The 22,024-nt window shown below is 42.6% G+C and overlaps 1 protein-coding gene across 2 annotated transcripts in view; it reads right to left on the bottom strand.

The window, feature by feature from the left end:
• Positions 1 to 22,024, bottom strand: part of TTC39B (tetratricopeptide repeat domain 39B) — a 154,094-nt gene that overhangs the window by 77,763 nt on the left and 54,307 nt on the right. The window lies entirely within an intron of this gene.

Genomic DNA, 22,024 nt, shown 5'->3' with positions numbered 1-22,024 from the left:
TTGATTTGTTTGGTAGACCGCTTATAGACACTGCATACCATGGGGAGTTCAGAGTAATTCATCAGAAGACTCTCGTGGGCATCCACAAGTCTAATATGCACAAGGCAATCACCGGAGATTAAGAGGACATCAATTAATCATGTAAGAACTTTATACTCTTATAATGGAAAAGCCTCAATAGTAACTTTTATTTGGAATATGAACAGCACAATTGGACCTCTATCAATATCTGCTACTATGGGTTTGCAAGAGTTGAATAGTGTAGGGATTATGGGAATCAATCTAATCAAGAAATGTCATTTAATTATCAATCTTCCTAATAGAGTGATGTACCAAGCTAACAACTATGAAGACGCTGGAACTATGATACCGCCATCACATAGACTGGGTGCTATTAAGGCATGCCAAGAAAGAGAGTTACCACAGTGGAAACCTTGCATTCAAGGGGTAGTGGAAAAACATCTAGCTATATTCGCCAGACAAAAACTGAGCTGTGGGAAAGTCAACAATACAATACGGCTATGGCTACACTGGCCCCTTTTCCGGAAGGGGCATGTTAATTTCAGAAGCCATAATAGGGAAATCCGCGGGGGATTTAAATATCCCCCGCGGCATTTAAATAAAAATGTCCGCCGCTTTTTTCCGGCTTTTAAAAAAGCCGGAAAAAAGCGTCTACACTGGCCCCGATCCTCCGGAAAAAAAGCCCTTTTCCGGAGGATCTTATTCCTACTTCAAAAATTCCTACTTTTCCGGAGGATAAGGGCTTTTTTTTCCGGAGGATCGGGGCCAGTGTAGACGCTCTTTTCCAGCTTTTTAAAAATTTTTATTTAAATGCCACGGGGGATATTTAAATCCCCTGCGGATTTCCCTATTACGGCTTCTGAAATTAACATGCCCCTTCCGGAAAAGGGGCCAGTGTAGACGTAGCCTACAAGTACATGGACTGGATCCTAAACCTTTGCAGCAGTATCGATTCCCATTGGAAGCGCAACAGGGGATTGAAAATCCCTTTCAGTCACTGCTATTGCAAGGAGTTTTAATCAAGTGCAGTAGTTTGTGCAACTCTCCAGTTTGGCCTGTCTTTAAGGCTGATAAGAAATCATGTAGACTCACAGTTGATTATTGAGAATTAAACAGGGTTACCCTGTTGTCGCCAAATACCCAGAAGTTATTGCTCAAATCACTAATGGAGGTAGATGACTCACAGTATTAGACATACCTAACGCATTCTTTTCTATTCTAACGCATTCTTTTCTATTCTGCTACATCCTGAATCATGGTATAACTTCGCTTTTTACATATAGCAACTAGCATATACTTTCACATGAGTGACACAAGGTTTTCATAACGCTCCAATGATATGTCATTAAATTGTCTCCGCCTTGTGGAAGAACTTAAAATATGCTAAAAACATGGTCAGGTACATAGATGACATTTTAATAGCTACTGAAGATAAGGCAACAAATCTTGCAGCCCTGGAGGAGATGTTGAGTGTCTTAAAACAGGTTGGTTTTGTCATCAATCCTTTGAAAGCTCAGTTGGTGCAACAAAGAGTAACCTATCTGGGAATGGATCTAGGTCATGACGGTCAACGACCTGACCATGCAAGAGTGGAACTTATTTCTAAACTTCCAGCCCCAACAGACGTTCATAGTCTGCGAATGTTTCTGGGTCTCTTAGGGTTCTGCTGAGATTTTATTGAGGACTTTGGTTTAAAGGCCAAGCCATTATATCAGCTGCTCAAGAAGTCCCAAATGTGGCAGTGTGGAGGTGAGGAGAAGAAAGCATTTTCCCTACTGAAAACATCACTGATGCAAGCACCAGCTCTTGCATATCCAGACCCCAACAAGGAGTTCCACCTGCAACTATTGACTTGGAAAGAAGCGATAGGAGCTGTTCTCCTGCAAAAAAATAGAACCGCTCTTAAACCGATAGCCTACAGGTCGAGACCGTTATCAGAAGTGGAGCAGCAGTATTCTGGATGCGAGAAGGAAGTGCTAGCTTTGGTATGGGCAATCCAACACTGGGAGTATTTAATTGGGATGTCCCCAATTATATTAAAAACATGTCATACTCTAGAGCGCTATATTATTACTGGATGAGCAAACAATGGCCGAGTAAGTCACCCTTGACTAGCCCAGTGGACGCTGGCACTCGTGAACTATGAAGTTAGGATCAAACATTTAAAGTCCTATAACATCGCACAAGCTTTATTATGTAGTCCTATTTATACAAATGCAACAAATAATCATGTGTCCCCCATACCAGAGATTAAACCACCTGGTATTTCAACTACATTCGAATTGATTACAAATTATGAATCGGTGAAAGAATTGACGCCGAATGATATTTGGGTAGTTGATGGAAGCTGTCACGGACAGAATGGGAAGTTGGTGGCAGGAGCAGCTGCCTTACATGCTAACAGTCGAAAAGAAATTTTATCGCCTATTGAAACATTGTCCGCTCAAGCTGCAGAGATTGTTGCCGTTATTTTGGCCCTTGAGAACAGCCTTGACGGAAGCAATGTAACTATTTATACTGACTCGGATTGGGTATTGAGAGATTTTGTAGACTGGATGATTGTATGGAAGGAAAGAGGAATGTGCACAATCTATAATCGTCCCATAGCATATGCAAACTACCTTAATTATTCCTGGAACTTGGCCCAGTCATGACAAGGAAAGACTTATTTATTTAAAGGTCATGCTCACTGGAAGAATCAGGCTGAAATATCAAAATTGAATAATCAAGTGGACAAATTAGCTAAGAGGGCGGCGTCAATTAATCTAAAATTGGCATGGAAGACAACACCGGAAGTAATCAATGCTTTTGAATCACCAGATGTGACAGAAATGATGGACATTGTAAAGTTTTAAGAACTAGATCGAGAAATAGTAAAATTGTTAAATCAAGGTAAACATAAGGACTATAAAATCTTCAAACACACAACAGGCCTGATCATGGAACAAAGGCAATCAGAAGTGCCAGAGGAAGAAGTAGTCCCAGTAGTAATTTTGCCAACCACATTGTGACAAGAATTAATTGCCTTGTCACATGCTCAGGGGCACTTTGGAGTAGAGAAAACTCTTAGTAGGTTGTTATCTGTGGCTTGGTGGCCTCAAATCACCTCTGACATGGAGCACTTTATCCACAACTGTTTAAGATGTGCCCAAAACAATCCAGAGCAAAAGATCTGCCACGGATCATTAAAACACCAACCTGCGGAGGGTCCTTGGACACGAATTCAGATTCACTTCATTGGCCCATTACCCAGATCTGCGCGAAGAAATCTGTATTGCATAGTAACAGTCGACCCGTTCACAAAATAGATCGAAGCCATCCCAACCCGTAATTGTACTGCAAAAACAACTGCACGGGTATTGTTGAACGAGGTATTCTCGGGTATGTCTACATTACAAAGTTAGTTCGAACTAACGGACGTTAGTTCGAAGTAACTTTAATAGGCGCTACACTAGCGCTCCGCTAGTTCGAATTTGAATCAAACTAGCGGAGCGCTTAGTTCGAACTAGGTAAACCTCATGAGGATTAAGCCTAGTTCGAACTAGCTAGCCCCTTAATTCAACTAGTGGGAGGCTAGCCCTCCCCAGGTTTCCCTGGGGCCACTCTGGCCAACACCAGGGAAACTCTATGCCCCCTTCCCGGCCCCGGACCCCTTAAAGGGGCATGGGCTGGCTACGGTGCCCGTGCCAGGTGCAAGCCTGCCAGCACCCAGCCAGCAGACCCTGCACCTGGCACGGCACAGAGCCACCTACCCGATGTCCCGCAGCCCACCCCCTCTTCCCGGGACCAGGCTGGCGGCTCCCGGGAGCTTACCCTGGACCGCAAGAGGCGGGCACCTTCCTGGGCTAGTGCGGACATCGTGGACCTCATCCACGATCTCCGCACTAGGCACAGGAAAGTGGCCGTCTAGGGCAGGAGAGCTGCCAGCCTGGTCACCCAGGAGCAGGTGTGCATGAAAATCAAGGGGGTCCACTGAGACCCCCGACCCTGAGCCCTGAGCTTACAATGGCCGTCCTGGGTCAGACCAAAGGTCCATCTAGCCCAGTAGCCTGTCTGCCGACAGCGGCCAACCCTAGGGACCCTGGAGGGGATGGACCGAAGACAGTGACCAAGCCATTTGTCTCGTGCCATCCCTCTCCAGCCATCCTCAAACTTTGGGCAGGGACACCACTCCTACCCCCTGGCTAATACCACACCATGGACCCAACCTCCATGACTTGATCTCACTTCCCTTTAAACTCTGTTCTAGTTGTAGCCTTCACAGCCTCCTGCAGCAAGGAGTTCCACAGGTTAACTATTTGCTTTGTGAAGAAGAACTTTCCCTTACTAGTTTGAAGCCTGCTACCCAGTCCTTTCCTTTGGTGTCCTCTAGTCCTTCTTTATGGGAACTCAGGAAGAACTTTTCTGAATGCACCCTCTCCACCCAACCCCTGCTTTTAGAGACCTCTATCCTGTCCCCCCTCCGTCTCCTCTTTTCTAAGCTGAACAGTCCCAGTCTCTGTAGCCTCTCTTCATCTGGGACCTGTTCCCAACCCCTGATCATGTTAGTTGCCCTCCCCTCTCCCAGCCTTTCTCTTTCCCTCTCCCACCTCCTTTTCCCAGTCTCCCCCAGTTTTGTTCAATAAAGACAGAGTCAATGTTGGAAGAAACGTTATCTTTATTTTGTACATCAATAAGAAGGGGGGCTAGGGAAGGGTAAGTGGAAGGAGGTGAGGGAGGAATGGGGTACGAGCCCCCGATGGGGAGGACTGGGTTGGCTCTGCGGGCTTCTGGAGGTGGAAGCTCTCCTGCAGCCCCCCGATTGCCCCTTCTCCCCAGATGGCAGTCTGCGGCAAGTGCAGCTGGGCTGATGGCCGAGTGGTGTGATGTGCCCAGTGTGGGTACTCCGGGCACTCCAAGCCAGAACTTCTTTGCAAGTGGGGCACCCCTTAGAACTGTGTGTCCGGGGTGGGGGTCGGGACCCTTTAAGCGCAGCCCTCGGCTAGCCTGAGACAGCATCTCCATGCTCTAAGTCCTCCTCTGATGCCCTGCCAGCACTGCTTCCGGCCATCCTTAAGCCCTGTTCAGAGTCCACTCAATGTGGACTTGCTAGTTCGAATTAGCAAAACGCTAATTCGAACTAGTTTTTAGTTCTAGACGCGTTAGTTCGAATTAGCTTAGTTCGAATTAACTAATTCGAACTAAGTTAGTTTGAATTAACGTTGTAGTGTAGACATACCCCTCTTGATTTGGGAATCCTAAAGTTATATAGTGATCAAGGAATGCATTTTATGGGCAAATTAACACATCAGTTGTGTATTGCTCTAGGCATAAATCAGAGAGTCCATATAGCCAGACATCCGCAATCATCCGGATTAGTCGAGCAATCCAATAGGACGCTGAAGACTGCACTCAGAAAGCTAGTGGAATCTCGGGTTGAATGTGGGACGAACATCTTCCCCTTATATTAATGGCTGTCAGATCCACTATCAGTTCCACTGGGTACACGCAACATGAAACACTCTTCGGACGTTCAATGCAAAGTCCAGAATTATGGTGGATATAACGAGGGGTGCTCCCGGATGAAAACCAACCTCGGATTTTGATGGAACAATATATACAGCAAATTTTGCATACTATCTCAAGTGTCCAGAAAGTGGCTGCCATCAATTTGAAGAACAATATCAAAAGAGTGGATCAACGCCTGAATGATAGATTGTAGATCAAAGAATGGAATGTTGGAGATCAAGTACTGTTCAGGTTCTATAGTGTGAAAAATCACCCTTTGAGTCCAAGGTGGATGGGCCCATGTCCAATAATAAATAAAGCAGGACCTACGGTATACCAAGTGGAATTAGTATCTGGAAAAAAGAGAATAAAAAAGTGGTTTCACAGCTCCCAATTGAAACTATGGATGGGAGGAGGTTATGTCTCAGTAGGAAAAGGGAACGTGACTTCTCAATTCCTGGCAAAGACCCCATGGTAATCTATGTCTAACACTAATTGTTATTTTGTTTATTTCAGAAAATGAAGACCAACTTACATATGTATATAGTTCTTGTTCCACGTATTGTATTAGGAAGAGGATCAGTATTTCTAGAAAATGAATACTGGAGATTTACCATGATTGATCGACCATTATCTTTTTGGAATATTCCCAAAACATCGACTATCCTCGAGACATCTACCAAAAGGTATGCTCCCAATCAAGAACTTTTTCAATCATAGAACATTTTGTTGTATGCATATGAATGGGATGGCAAGTGTTATTTCAATATCACTGATGAGAAGGAAGGAACTAAAGAATTGGTATTCGAATTGCGGAAAGGAAGCAAACCAATTGTGGTTTGTACTCCGAATTGGGTGGACATGGGAATCCATCCTGATGGAGGCTGCCATTAGACAATTGATTTTGAACAAGTAGACTGCCAGAAAAAAAAGCCAGTGAGATGCGTGATTATCTGTTATCGATTAGTAGGACGATGGGAAGAATCAAAATGCATATATCTCGCTTTAACCAGCCCATCCATTGTAAAGCCAGGACCAATAAACATCACCTTCCAAATTGTACATCAAGACCCCGAAATGGAAAATATGCCTTTAATTGTATTCAGTCCAACGGGAGAGAAGTATGATGTAAGAATTCCATGCGGATCATATGGTCAATCAGCGCAATCTTCAACTCATCATGAATCTCCATTCTGCCAATTGGAAAAAGTAACACATGATAGGCTATGGATATTCCAGATACTTAGAGACGGTAGCCACAAACGGGAAAATGGATTGTGAGAGGTCCTTATGAGACTGAGTATCGGTTGAATATGACAGTATCACTTCCTTCGAAGATTAAGAAAGTAGGTCCGTATGAAATCAAGAAGGATGTTGCCCAGATAATTATGGTAGAACCAAAATACAATGTTGTCAGTAAAGATCCCTTTACATCTATCAACTGTAAGAATAAATCGGAATTGTACGTTTTATGTCGGACCTTTGTTATCAGGATGGGAAAGATGGATACGGACAGTGATAAACGATCCAGGATACACACGAGATAAAAGAGATGCCATTGCAAAAATGATAGGAGGTTTAGGAGCTAGCTTGGGAGTATTTACAGCAGCTAATCAGGTACGTGTAGCTCAAAGGCTAGACAAATTATCAAATAGTTTTTCGGCATTGTCTCATGCTATCAATGATACTCTTTTGTCCTTGGAATCACATCCAAGTTGATTTAACAAAGTTATTACCCACATGGGTAGGTAACCTTACAAGAGCAAGACCACTTAACCATCTTAGGAGTATTGGGAGCTCTCATGTCAAATTTATCAACCGTGTTGGCATGTATCCAAGCTCAGGCCCTGTTGATTGACATTGCAAAGGATGTTATAAGAGACAGCTTAACTGGGAAAGTCTCAGTAGAGATTAAGAGAATGCTGAAGGAACACTCCAACCAGTTTGAACAGGAGCATCAGAAATGGTGGACAGTGATAGACTTCCAATATCATCCAGAGGAAGAGGAATCAACCCGTACTTTTTCGGCATTGTCTCATCCTATCAACAATGCTCTTCTGTCCTTGAATCATGTCCAATTTGATTTAACAAAGTTATTACCTACATGGGTAACCTTACAAGAGCAAGACCACTTAGGAGCATTGGGACAAGTATTTCCTTATAATATTTTTCTAATCTTTCCTTCAGAACCAAAGACACATATTTACCAAAGGCCAACAATAATTTGCCATTTTAAAATCAAGACTGAACTTTTTTGAAAAAAAGTTAATTATCCTCTAGTTCTAAAGGAATTATTCTGGGGAAATTCAGACTAAATAATCAAAATGATCCATCTGGCCCTTAGAACAGGGGTGACCAACCCGCAGCTCTTTAGTTAAAGAAATGCAGCTCTTGTTCTGAGCTGCATGCCCGGACTGCACATGGCCAGCCACTCTGCGCACGTACCCCAGCGCCTGGAGGGAGAAGCACATGAAGCACAAACTCTGGGACCCAGGCATTGGGTTACAGCAGGGGCAGGGTAGGGGGGTGCCTGGCTCTGGGGGGCGGAGATGGGGCATTGGGTTAGAGCAGGGGAGCTGAAGCACCTTAAAACTCAAAGTCTTCATGGATGCAGAATAAGGCAGCCAACCTTATATTTAAATTCCAGGCCAAAAAAAGAATCAGCATGTACCTGGTTTATACTGTGTTTCTTTAAAGAAAATTCAAAGGCTATTGTTTACCAGGCTGAAGCAATTATTCTGAGATGAGTCTTTCCCTTCTTGTTTTTGAACCTCTCATATCTGCAGTCTGGAACAGACCTGAATTTTTAGCGTCTATAAAAAAGCAATAATCTTCTTAAGTAAAAAAAAATGAGGAAACCATACCAGAAATCAACAAGATGGAGTGAAACAGGCACTTCAAATTGTGCTAATTTACGTCTCAGTTCAGTTTAATTTTTTAAAAAACTCACAGGACATAATAGCGCTGTAGAGTTATATTTAAAATACATGATGGGGATGCTTTTTTTTTTAAGTGAGAGAATACTACTGTATTTTTAAAGTGTTTTTTTTTTTTTATTTGATATTTGTTCCTTGTCAAGTTCTCTGAAGATCTATGGACTGGCCGTGAATTATTTAAGTGACTAGAGACTTTTTTATTGGTTTTTGTCTGAAATGTCCTGTAATGTTGTTTTTATCACTACATTTTGTGTACTACATCTATCTATATACAGCTATATAAAAATAAATATCTAATAAGTGGCTCTTCGCACTCTATTCATAGCTATTTTGGCTCTTCTTCTCTAACCGGTTGGCCTTAGAATCTAGAAGCCAGTGAATTCTATAATCCTTAATCAGGCAAAATTCCCATCGCAAGTAATAGAAGTTCGGTCTTAGTGAAGATAGACCAAATGTCTTTGATAAAAATAAAAGTATATAATTATAATATTATGTATCTTTTCCTCAAAACAACTTCTTCAAGTGGGGCCACTTCACCATTTGCCTAACTGGTTTCCCAGACAGACTGCAGGGCCACTCAGCATCTAATCTCTGTAAATGCATTGATGCACTATCTGAAAGTGATAAGCAGCTGTCTGGGAAGGCTGCTTTAGACTGCTGAGGGTGATCTGACTCACTGCAGTACACAATGCAGCCATCTACTGTCAGCTGCTCCACACTACAATCCAGCCTCTTCAGCCAACTACAGCCATGCTTGCTAACTCAAATTTGATCCATCTTCAATCAAACAACCAAAGAAAGCATGGGTGTTATGCTTATAAGCAACACACAGGACCTTTATAGGGAGAAAAGGCAATACGCAGCATTTATTGAGAATACAATGGCAAAGCAGTTACCATATACTTACACAGACAGACACAGACAGAGTCCCACCAGTCGATGTTATATTTACCAGTCCATGGTCTGTGGCCTACCAAATTGATCACAGACAGAGGAGTGAGGGCTCTATTGATCCAAACCAATACTCCTGTCTTTGGCAGGACATAACCCCAAAATTATGGCAAAGCAGCTCCTTTTTATAGCAGTTTTCCTTCATTGGGATCAGTAAGTTTTGCATTGTCATGCTGTTTTGCTGATGGGTGTTTGTTATCCCCAGTTGTTTCTCTTGCTCCTTGTCTTCTTCTGCCATGCTAAGCTGGTCTCAATCATGAATATCTTGTCCCAATGGATAAATGCTTGCCTCCTTTTTAGAGCTGTCAGTCTGCCCTACAATCACATCTCAATAGGGGTATATAGCAATCTCATGACACTTTTACATCTGTCTTTGGTTTCTCCTTAGAACATCTGTTCTGGTGGCCTTCACAATTATCTCTTAAGACCCACATTACTCATTTCACATAAAACAGGGTTTATTTTTTGTTACAGAAAAGCAATATGCACATTCAAACAAGGACAGAGTTAAAATTTCAAGAACAATCACCACATTCTTGTACTTATTGCATGATTTTTTTGTAAGCCTAAAACAAAATAGTCTATTCCTGCCTTGACATCAGATACAAGCAATATTATTGATTCATCTTTACCAAACGGTAAGGTAAAGTCCTTTCTGCATGTAGACAGGGTGGCTGAGGCCTTTTACTTTGCAGAAAGCTACATTTTAGCTACATTGGGACAAAGACAGGTGAAGCCTCCTGAGCTCAAGATAGACCTGCAATAGGCAGTAGATAGTTTTGTTGAGTAATTAAAAGTCTGCCCCACTCCAAAAGCCAGCAGCATCTTGCCAACCTTTGATGCTTTCCTCTTTTCTTACCAGAAGCCTGTCCTGCCACTCCAAACCAACCTCAGGTCAGAAAAGAGACTCCTGCAGACACAGAATCTTAGTGATGAAAACCCAGAGATGCAAGATGGAATTGCTAGGTAAAACCAAGAGTGAGAGTCTGGAAAAAGCATCTAGGGGAAATGAGACAAAAATGATTTGGGAAGGAGTGAGGTTATGATTTGGCAAAGGAGAAATGCTACGGGCATCTCAAAACTTATAATGCTGCAGCTGTGTCACTCTAGTGCCTCAGTGAAAACACTACCTATGGTGGTGGTGGGCAACCTGTGTGGTTCAAGGGCCACATGCAGCCAATCGGAGTTCTATGTGTGATCCATGACACATTTTGTTTACTATTGCCCATGCCGAGGTTGCCAGATTACACTGGTTTCCATCTGCATAGGTTTTTTTTTTCCTACTGGTATTACTAAAGTGACATGCATTTAAATCAAGGGAACACGAAAGGTGGTGCATGCTGATTGCACACAATATTTGACTGTAAGAGCTGTGTACTCCCTCTGCATCAAATCAAAATGCTGGTATGGTTCAGCTGGCACACCCAACAAATTCTAGGTTGGCAAGCGCTGTTAGAAAAACTACCCTGTCCTGGGAGACTGTCTTGGTTATGACAATCTTGTGGCCCACTGGGATGAAAAGGGGCCACTCATGCAGCCCACTTACCAGATTCTGATCTATGCTGAGAGGAGAGGGTTCTTCTGGGAGAGGCAATAGCTATGACAACAACAGAAGACTTCCCATTGACATATCACTGGGCTGTACCTGGAGATTAGGTTGATATCATGACATTGAACAGGAGTATGGATTTTCTACACCCCCGACTGACTTAGCTATACATTCCTAGTATACTATTCCTAGTATAGACCAAACCTGAGTCATAGAATCATAGAGCTGGAAGAGACCTCAGAAGGTCATCAAGTCCAGCCCCCTGCTCCAGGCAGGACCAATCCCAACTAAATTAACCCTGCCAGGGCTTTGTCAAGCCGAGACTTAAACACCTCTAGGGATGGAGACTCCACTACTTCCCTAGGTAACCCATTCCAGTGCTTCACCACTCTCCTAGTGAAATAGTTTTTCCTAATATCCAACCTGGACCTCTCCCACCACAACTTGAGACCATTGCTCCTTGTTCTGCCAGGCTGTTCTCAGTAGTGACAGATTTCTCCATCCTCTTTGGAACCTCCCTTCAGGAAGTTGAAGGCTTCCCCCCCACTCTTCGCTTCTGCAGACTGACCAGACCCAAATCCCTCAGCCTCTCCTCATAGATCATATGCTCCAGCCCCCTAATCATTTTGGTTATCCTCCGCTGGACCCTCTCCAATGCGTCCACATCCTTTTTGTAGTAGGAGGCCCAGAACTGGACACAATACTCCGAATAAAGGGGAATAATCACATCTCTGGATCTGCTGGCAATGCTCCTCTTAATGCAACCTAATATGCCATTAGCCTTCTTGGCTACAAGGGCACACTGTTGACTCATATCCAGCTTCTCATCCACTGTAACCTCCAGGTCCTTTTCTGCAGAACTACTAGTTAGCTGGTTGGTCCCCAGCCTGTAACAATGCTTGGGATTCTTCCGTCCCAAGTGCAGGACTCTGCACTTGTCCTAGTTTAATCTCATCACATTTCTTGTGGCCCAATCTTCCAATTTGTTTAAGTCACTCTGGACCCTACCTCTGTCCTCGAGCGTATCTACCTCTCCCCCCAGCTTCATGTCATCTGCAAACTTGCTGAGGGTGCAATCCATCCCCTCATCCAGGTCATGAATAAAGATATTCAAGAATACCAGTCCTAGAACCGAACCTTAGGGCACTCCATTAGAAACCGACCGCCATCCTGACATCGAGTCGTTGATCACTACCCATTTATTCAATCCACATTCCCTTAACTTGCTGGCAAGAATATTGTGGGAGACCATATCAAAAGCCTTGCTAAAGTCAAGGTATATCACATCCACTGACTTTCCCACGTCCATAGAGCCAGTTACCTCATGATAGAAGCTAATCAGATTAGTTAGGCATGACTTGCCCTTTGTAAATTCATGCTGACTATTCCTGATCACTTTCCTCTCTTCCAAGTGCCTCAAAATGGATTCCTTAAGGATCCCTTCCATGATTTTTCCAGGCACTGAGGTAAGACTGACCAGCCTATAGTTCCCTGGATCATCCTTCTTCCCTTTTTTGAAGATGGGCACTACATTTGCCTTTTTCCAATCATCTGGGATCTCTCACGATCTCCACGACTTTTCAAAGATAATGGCCCAAGGTTCATTAATGACATTTGCCAACTCCCTCAGTACCCTTGTATGCATTAAGTCCGGACCCATGGATTTGTGTACGTTTAGCTTTCCTAAATAGTTCCTAACCTGTTCTTTACCCACCCAGGACTGTCCATCTTCAATCACTTAACGCATTAGTCCGGGAGCTGACTTTGTCCATGAATACAGAGGCAAAGAAAGCATTGAGTACTTCAGCTTTCCCCAAGTCATTTGTCACTAAGTTACCTCCTTCATCCAGTAGGGGCCCCACACCGTCTCTGATCACCTTCTTCTTGTTAACATGCTTGTAGAAACCTTTCTTGTTATCCTTCACATCCTTTGCCAGTCACAATTCCAATTGCACTTTCGCCTTCCTGATAACCCCCCGGCATTCTCGAGCTATACATTTATACCCCTCCCTGGTCATTTGTCCAAGTTTCCACTTTTTGTAAGCTTCCTTTTTGTGTTTAAGTTCACCAAGGATTTCTCCTGTAAGCCAATCCGGTCTCCTACTACGTTTGCCTCACTTGCTACGCATCGGGAAGGTTTCTTTCTGTGCCTTCAATAAGGTTTCTTTAAAATATTGCCAGCTGTCCTGGACTCCTTTCCTCTTCATGTTAGCATCCCAGGGGATTCTGCCCATCAGGTCTCTGAGGGAGTCAATATTGGAGAGAAATAGGGGCAGAAAACCTTACTCAAAGATATTTCTGAAGAGCTTTTTATGAATCTTCAGAATCCTCCATATTGCAGCAAATGTTTAAAAATTATTAGTAAGGGAAGCATGCCCCCCCAAACCTTCTAACAAAGGCCTTATTCATACATTCTGTCAACACATCTGGACCACCTACACTTGACTCATTTCCCATTTCTTTTCCAATTACTAAAAATTACTCCGTTCTGAGACTGATCCCCTGAAATGCTCCAGACTTCCTGCAAAATCATTATCTGAACTTCAATGTTATTGGAAATTGTACTTTATTTATTATAAGAAAAAATTATTTCCCCCAGATGAGAAAGGATTCTAATCAAGATAAAGAATTAAATCCTCTTAATCTTCCTCTTCTGAGCCACCTATTAAAGATGGGGGGGGGGAGGGGCGGGTTGTGTTAACAACAGTGAAATATTTGACAATTTAAATATCCATACTGGTTATTTTTAGATTTCAGAGAACACTGTAATGGGATAGGAAACATCCACTTTACTGAGGTGAGACAGCTTTCCATGTACCTCCACAAGATTCTAGAGTTGCCTGGCATCCAGTTCTTGACTGGAACACCTGGTTGGAAAGAAAACCTGGCAGCTCCAGACAAAAGTGAACTTTTGTCAACAAAGCTATTCCTGCGTCTCCACTGCTGCTGAGTTCTGTTGACATAATGTTGACAGAACTTAGCAGTTTTGTCGATGGCTGTAAACTTCATTCTATGAGGAATAACGCCTTTTGTCTACAGAGTTCTGTCAACAGAAGACCTTATTGCATCTACACTGTCCTTTGCATCTACACTGTCATGTCGACAAAGTGGCTTGCTTTGTCGACAGAACTGGATGTAGTCTAGACGCTCTTTGTTGACGGAAGCTTTGTCGACAGTATCTGTCGCCAAAAGCCTGTAGTCTAGCCATATCCTGATTGGCAGCACAAGGGGGCTAAGACAGGCTCCCTGCCTGCCCTGGCTCCACACAGCTCCCAGCAGCAGTTGGCATGTCTGGCTGCTAGGTGCAGGAGGAGCCACGGGGCTCCGCACGCTGCACCCACCTCAGGCATCAGCTCTATAGCTCCTCTTGGCAGGGAACTGTGGTCAATTGGAGCTATGGGGGTAGCATCTGTAGGTGCAGGACCTTGGCTCCTCCTTGAAGCCAGATATGCCAACTACTTCCAGGAGCCATCTGAAGTAAGTGCCATCCAACGGAAGCCCACGCCCAAAACTCCTGTCCCAGTCAGAACTCTCCCGCACCCTAAACTCCCACCCAGAGCCCTCACCCTGCACCTCTTTCCCCACCCCGAGCTCCTTCCCACACCCGAGCTTCCTCTTGGGGCTCACACACCACACCTGCTTCTGTACCCTTAACCCCTCTCCCAGTCTTGAGCCCTGACTCCTTTTCCTAGCCCAAAGCCCTATACTAAACCCCAAATCCCTCATTTCTGGCCCCAACCCAGAGTCTGAATCCCCTGTACCACACCACCACACCCTGCCCCAGCTCAGTGAAATTGAGTGAGAGTGGAAGAAAGCAAGCAATAGTGAAAGGGAGGAAAAGCGAGTGGGAGCAGGGCCTCAGAGAAGGAGAAATGAAGGGGACATGGCAAGAGTGTTCAGTTTTGTGCAATTAGAAAGTTGGTAGCCCTATCAGATTCTAGAAATTTAATTCTGCATTGGTTTACTGTTTTCATAATTAAGATTCCAGTCTCTGTGCCAGGGTAAAAAGTCAGGCCTAGCTAAAATCCAGAGATAACAACACATTCATCAGCACCCTCTCCTCTACAGTACTCAAGATCAGATAGGAAGGAAGGAGTAAAGAGGAGGATAAACAGCAGTGAAGGAAAAGCCTACCCCAACACCTTCTACTCCCTATAGATCCCCCAGTCAGCTGATTCCTTTCACAAATATAAAAGCTTTTTATATAGTCAAATTTCCTGTAAGTCAAATGATTGCTCCCCGTTCGCCCCCTCTGGATTACTTCTTACAGAATTCACAAGTTTGAAGTGGTAAAGCCCATAACAGACACACTGGGCTAAACATACACCCAAAGGATCTAGAATCCTTTTTCAGAGAAATATAGATTAAAAAAGAAAAAGCTAATTATAGGAAAAACTGAAATACCAAGAGAAACAGATAGGTAAATGGGAAGAAAAATGACATCAGGGAAATGAATTAAAGAATTAATAAGAATATTCAGGAGTCATAGAAAGTGCAGTGCCAAAATATTACAATGAAACACACGTTTGATTTAAAATTCAGAGGATAAAAATAGTGAAAGGAGAAGCTAGAGATCGAGTTTTGGCAAGAAGATGAGCCCAGGAGTTCCATATTCTTAGGTGCAAGTGAAGGGGGAACCAGCTTTGATATTTTTAAGTTTAACCAGCTAGTATTTGGCATGTTTGATGTACATCTCTGATGGAAATGTACATGGGTAATTGATGCTTTGGTGTACATTGGGGTTTTTTTTGGGAGGAGGGGATTGTTATTGTTTAAGAGACAGACCAATCTTGTCATTCTCAAGTGAAAGTTAAATAAATTAATACTTGTACAAGTATTTAAATCAGGGGTGGGGAACTAAAGGTCTAGGAGCCAGATGTGGCCCCCGGCTTGCCTGGATCCAGCCCCTGAAGCTCAGGGTCCCTTCCAGTATTGGGGAGCCAATGCTGGTCCTCCAATCCCCCTGCTGTCCACCTGCAGGGCTGAATCACACAACATCTTCTAGCCTGGACTCAGCAAGGCTCTGGTGTGTGAGAGAAATGTGGGAAGTGTCTTTCTCCTTCTCAGTCAGGGACCATATCAGAAAGGGTTAGTGTTTTTTGTTTTTGTTTGCTTTTCTCTTGTGTGCAGCCCCCGACCTATTTTTCTGTGGGTCAATGGCCCCTGACACAAAAAAGGTTCCCTATCCATGGTTAAAACCTCTCTTTTCAAAGTTCTTTGTCTCCCAACATTCAGGAAACTACATGGAGTATTTTGATATTTTCCAGGAAAGAATCCCCAGGCACGTATATATATTTTTATTCCTTTACAGATTCTTCAACTTGACCAAATTTAAATAAAACCTGTTATATAAATGGTGCTTCCCATTGCCAAGGATAAACAAAGTTCTTCACTTGCACATGAACAAATACTTTGTTTTGTCTGATTGTGAGCCTTCCCCAGGACATTATATTTTTTTCCTCTCATACTGGTTTCTTCCCCTTCTAGGGCCCTGCTACCACAAGACAATGCTGTGCTGAAGAAAAATCATAGACCCACACAAAGTTTAGATTGTGAATTCTGAGTTTACAAAACTTTGATCATTTTTAGTGGCAAATTTATAGCCAAGAAAAGAAATTTTCCTGGCTATAGAGATGCAACAAGCATATATTTTGTGCAATTCTTTTTAAATGAAGAAAGCTTAAATGGTATAACTTCAGACATAAATAAGGCCAACTTAAACTGCTTTTTCAAACTGTATTAACTTGATTCCTCTTTTAGGATTCATAAGCCAAATATGGTTTCTCTGAAGTTGACAAAAGGGCAAGTCAACTGTCATTTTCTAATGTTCCTATTTAAATGGCTATCACTTCCTTTTGAAACTTTACTTCTAAATTTGACTTTCATGGACCCATAATGTTTACACACACACGCCTTTTAATAACTAATTTTCTTTTTGACTCCGAATAGTGCAGGTACCAAACAAAACCTATATTTATGGTCTCTCTCTCTCCACCACTCTGCAACTGTTTCCCAGCACTTTATCCAGTGAGATAAACACACATGCAGGTATAACTGAAACCTTAACCACACTTCTGAGATTACAAGGATAACCTTTTAACTTCTTTAAACACTTCTGGCCTTTAATCTATTACCCCAGTAATACTGTGTAGAGCAGCTTTGGTCGGATCATGGATTAGTAATATCCAGCTTTGGATGGGAAAAGGAAAGGCAAAAGAGGGACAATAACTGATAATAGTAATTATCAGTTAACTACAGGCACTTCTATAGTTAAAAGCCACCAACAAATTCCAAAATTCTTTTCAAAATAATTTACTAAAATACATACTACTTTAAGTTCTCCTTTTCCACTTTTTCTTTTGTGATCATTGTTTTTTATAATGTCAATTAAACCACCCAATGTTTCCTAAGAGGATTGATATATATATGCTATTGTAATTCCTACCAAAGACAATATAAAGGTAATCTATGAAATATTTTATGGTCAGACAGTTAGGCGGAACTGGGGGGAATGGTACATATGGAGAAACATATATTAAGAGAATTCTGTACAAGCGCCTAAAAGTTAAGAATGCAGGGGGTAAAAGGGAGTCAAAAAACAAGACCAGCTTTATGTACTAGTCTAGCTCAGATTTTGGCATACATTTGAATTTGGGTGGGGTGATGAGATTTGACTTTTCTGCAATTTTTTAAATTTAATCTACTTTTCATAATAATTAAATAACAAGAGCTTCCAAGCTTCCAGATAAAAAACAATTTGAATCTTGGAGCAAAAAAACTGAATTTCTAACTGCCCTCGAGAAAGTAAAAAGTTTGTGCATGATTCAAGAACGGTTCAGCTCAAGGAAAAGCTAAGAAGAAGGCGAAGTACACAAGGGAGGGTCAAATCTGCAGATGTCAAAAGTGTTAATGTGTAAAATTTAATTTTACTAGATAATTAAAGCATAGAAGAAAGACCAGGTTTTCATAACATTGTAAGAAAAATGACACCTTCAGTGAAGAATCAGTCATACACACTTAAGTTGAAACATGTTGCATTCTTTTATTTCAGTCCTTTGTCTGCATTATGTCTATTTATATTGAAATTTCTTTGGCTAGAGGATAATGTTATGTTTGTGAAGCACAATTATGTATTTTGAAAATATTAATAAGTGCAAAAATCTTAAATCTTTAGTCTACAGCTAAATGTAATATGGAAAAAGAAGTTTGAAAACTGCATCCTAAAGGACAGAGACTCTTAACTGGGTTAGTCACAAGAGGGAGTTTGTCTTCCTCCATGAGGCAAAGGATTGCGAAGAAGTAGTCTATAATGTCCTGAGTTCATACTGAACTTAGTAACACTCATAGGTTTAAATTTACAAAGAAAAAGCAAGATTGAACTCTAGTCACAAGCGAGTCCTCTTTGCAGTTACACTCTTGGAACATGCTGACTGTTGATAGTGGTGTTTAGAACAAGTGAAGTTATGATGTTTGGGATTGCATACATGCCCCTTTTCCCCCTTTTGAACATTTGGGTCCTCATGGCTATACAAGGAAATGTGTCAGTCTTTCCACTCAAAGTAACAAAAGAATTGAGCTTGATATAGGAATCAGAGAAAATCTATTACTTGAGTTATACAGGAGATTGGATTATTATGATTATAATGGTCCTTTCTGGCTTTAAAATGTATCTAGAGAGTTGTAAATGTTTAAAATGCCTATGAAGGAGACATTTTGGGCATGTCCTAAACACAGCTTTGTGTCTAACTGAATAAAACCTTCACCCTTCTGATACTGAACATCTATAAAAGATCCTTATACAAGAATCTGGATACAGAATCTAATCCATTTAGCCAATCTGAACAGAGATTGGCTTCCCCTTGGTCTTGTCCTCAAACACCACAGCGAACCCTAGAGATTTAGGGAAGGATTTTACTCTCTTAGATAACTCATCACCCATTTAGCATCTAACCTATGCAACCTGGTTTCTCCTAGTAAGCTCTGACGTTTAGTGAATAATACCAGATAAAGAGGAACTAATTTTGTTGGAAACCTTCCTGATAGAAACTGGTGGTATAGGCACTAAGGTAGTTTATCCTTACAGAACACTGTATGTGCAGGATAAACCACCAGCCTTGGATCTCACCCACTCTCTTCAGGATTGTGCACATGAGAAAGTTGCACCAGTATAACTTTAATCAGCTTTTAAATTGATCTAGTTAAACTGTCTAAAACTAGGTGCAAAAGACTGTGTGTAAACATGTATTCTGGTATTTCTTTTAGAAGTTTAGTTAAATTTGGTCATGACTTAAACTAAACCAAAATAAGACTCTCTTATTCTGAAATGTGTCCACACAGCTTTTTTACACCAGTTTAACTGGTTAAAATTTATATTTTAAGTTTACCACTCCAAATTCTTCAGTGGAGTTAAAGGAACTGGATACCTAGGACACATTTGTCAGAGATATACCCACAATGCCTCAAAGGGGTATCTCTAAAGTCTTAATATTAGGTTTAGTTCTTAGGAAGGAAGAGGCAACTCTGGTACATGTGGCTAGACAGGTCATTCATTTAAAAGAATCTTTTACAGTTAGCGTATTCAAAAACTAAAGGTGGTTTATCCTTCTTCTTTCAAAAGAAATGCTGCTACATGAGGAGGAAGGAGATATCCAAGATACATGAATAAAAAATTTAACTGCCTGGTTCCTACCGAGTTATTCTTTTGAAGCTCTGTTTGGTGGCTGTACCAATCCTAAAATTAGAGATGTACAATTTACATTTTGCTTGTTTGGGAAAGAAAGTGTCACATTCATTTCAGATATCACTAAACACAGAAGTACATCAACAAATTTTCATTTAATTAATGAAAAGGAGCGTAAGGGAAAGATTTTCATTAAGTAGTTGGGAATGGATGGTTCAGGAGAATGCTAATACAGGCTTTAATAACTAGGGAACAAGGAAAGCTGTCCTTCCTTCAATTCAAAGGTCTAAGAGAACAAAAAATACTATGGCTTCCTGATCAAGGAGCTTCCTTCCACTGACAATCTTTCTCCATGGCTACAACCATAGATCCCAAGAAAGCATAACATTGATCTTTCACTGTGTGCGTGCCTAGTACAGTAGAAGCTCAATCTGACCAGATCCTCTAGGGCAGGGGTACGTAAGATACATCTTGCAGGCTGGACCTGGCCCACAAAGCCACCGGATCCAGCCCGCAGACCACCCTGCAGGGACCCTCAGGCATGCAGCAGCATTGTGTTAAGTGCAAGACTGCTCCGTGTGGCTTTCTGCTCTGGAGGAAGAAGCAGCTTCATGTGATTTCCCCACCCCATCCCAATCTTCAGCTCGTATTGGCCGGAAACAACCGACCAATAAGGGCTGAGAAACTGGCCTGGAGTATGGGGGCAGTGCAAGCCTCTTCCCCCTACCGAAGCTAAGAGCCACATGCAGGGAGCAGCCTTCAGTTTTATGTGATCTGGGGCTGCAGCAGGCAGGGAGCTCAGTCTGTTTTGTGGGTGCTACAGGGCTGCTTGCTGGGAAATGCTTAGGTAAGCGCCTTCCAGGCAAAGCTTGCCTCTGACACCCTTGCCCATCCCACATCCCAACTCCCTCCCGCAGGTCACCATCCAAATCCACTCTTTCCTATGTCACAACTCCCTCTCAAACCCTGTACCCCCTCCTACATCCTTCTCCTAGGCCAGAATCCTCTCCTGCACCCATACACCCTCTGAGACCTTACATCCCAATCACAATACAGGTCACATCTCCTTTACCCAAACTCCCACTCAAACCTCATATAGTCTCTTGCACCCCAGTCCCTTACTCCGTGCACCCTTCTGCACCCAATCTCTATCCTAGACCCTATACCTCCTCTACAGGAAAGTGTGATCCTTGCCCACTTTCCAAAAATCTTTGAGTGCCCTCCTCCACCAAAAGTTATTGCCCACCCCTGGCTCTAGGGTCTACTGTAATATAAAATAAGGGCCCTAAACTCTGCAGAGTCTAGTCTTCTCCAGTAAGCACCCATGCAGATTGCAAGGACAGGACATTCTAAGGAAAGCAAGGGCTGGTATCCTCTGCAGCATGTCTTAAACACTCCATTTCAGAATGTTCCTTCACATAAAGCGGTATCTGTGGAAGTGTTACTACACAGCCACAAGAAATGCTAACTCTTATGTAGTTTCCAGATAGTTGGAGGGGAGTTGGTAACCATTCTTTATGAGGAATCTTGTGCCAATATTCAATACAACTGTGACGTAGTGGGGGGTACCTTGCTGGCTGCTATGCTGGGCAGTGGGTTGTGAGTGACCTCCACTGGCTGCAGCACAGGCAGGGGATTAGTCATTATGCAAGGGGGCTTCAAACCTGTCTGACGAGTTATCTCCCAGGGAGCAGAACAATGGGAAGAAGGAGAGTGGAGCCCTGGCTGGGGGCAAGGCTGGAAGTGAGTGAGTTAGGTTTCTGGCTGGTATCATGAAGGAAGCAGCCTAGGCAACGGGCTGGGATTTAGGGGCCCAGGCTCCCCCATCTCAAGGGGGGCTGAGGCATCCTAGGCCTGCCCTGTAACCAGATTACATCTGTGCTGTGCTGTATCCTGGAGAAGCAATAAACTCCCTCTATTCTACTGGCTGGTGGAGTCTGTCCGTGCCATTACGGGGGTGCAGGAGACGGGAAAACCCCAATGCGCCGTCACAACAACCTCGCTTCCCACCTCTGTATCCTCAAAGGTATGGGAAGTCTGCAAAAAGCCAGGGGGAACAATCCCTGTGCAAGGTCTTTTGCTTGGCTATATAAAATAAAGAACAATAGGGCCTGAAAGTAATTTCTATCCAAAGCTATTTAATGGTAACTTCATTACTGTTTGTATTGCACATATTCATGAGATTCTCCAGAGCTTTAGTATGGCACTAAACTACTTTGCCAACAAGTATAAAAATTATAAAGGCGTATAAGGAAATGCCAAATCCTTTATAAACACTCAGACATCGAGCCTGTTGCTGACCTTCCCATTAGTTAAGAGCATCATTGTTTTTGAAAATATAAATGGACACTGTACAGATCTAACCAGAGAAATAGCTGAAATGTGTGTTGCATACTAGAC

Source organism: Pelodiscus sinensis, chromosome 6 (genome assembly GCF_052426305.1).
Source record: "Pelodiscus sinensis isolate ZL-2025 chromosome 6, ASM5242630v1, whole genome shotgun sequence".
NCBI lineage: Eukaryota > Metazoa > Chordata > Testudines > Trionychidae > Pelodiscus > Pelodiscus sinensis.
The sequence above is the reverse complement of the archived record's forward strand: the minus strand, read 5'-3'. Positions and strand labels throughout refer to the sequence as shown.